Source organism: Penaeus monodon, chromosome 22 (assembly GCF_015228065.2).
Source record: "Penaeus monodon isolate SGIC_2016 chromosome 22, NSTDA_Pmon_1, whole genome shotgun sequence".
Classification (NCBI taxonomy): Eukaryota; Metazoa; Arthropoda; class Malacostraca; order Decapoda; family Penaeidae; genus Penaeus; species Penaeus monodon.
The window spans coordinates 43,745,084-43,745,312 of record NC_051407.1 but is presented as its reverse complement, the minus strand read 5'-3'; the positions used below and the strand labels follow the sequence as shown (position 1 = coordinate 43,745,312).

General features: G+C 25.8%; 1 protein-coding gene across 1 annotated transcript in view; it reads left to right on the top strand.

Moving 5' to 3' along the window:
* The window catches only part of LOC119587190 (short/branched chain specific acyl-CoA dehydrogenase, mitochondrial-like), a 10,511-nt gene that overhangs the window by 1,351 nt on the left and 8,931 nt on the right, over nucleotides 1-229 (top strand).

The window sequence follows — 229 nt, the reverse complement described above, 5'->3', positions numbered from 1 at the left end:
CAAGAAATTAATTGTTTCTCTTGCAATGAAATTATCTCAATGTTTAAAATTTTTTGAGTGTCAAAAAGACATATTTTAGAAGTTTTGCAAGTATGTCATTTTCCAATATAAAGTAATCAAAAATATACAGATAGATAAAAGTGGCACCCCTGTGCACAGGATCAATGTCTCTTCCGTTCATAAATATTATTTAAATGTCTGAAAATAGTAACAAAGAATTTATTTTTAA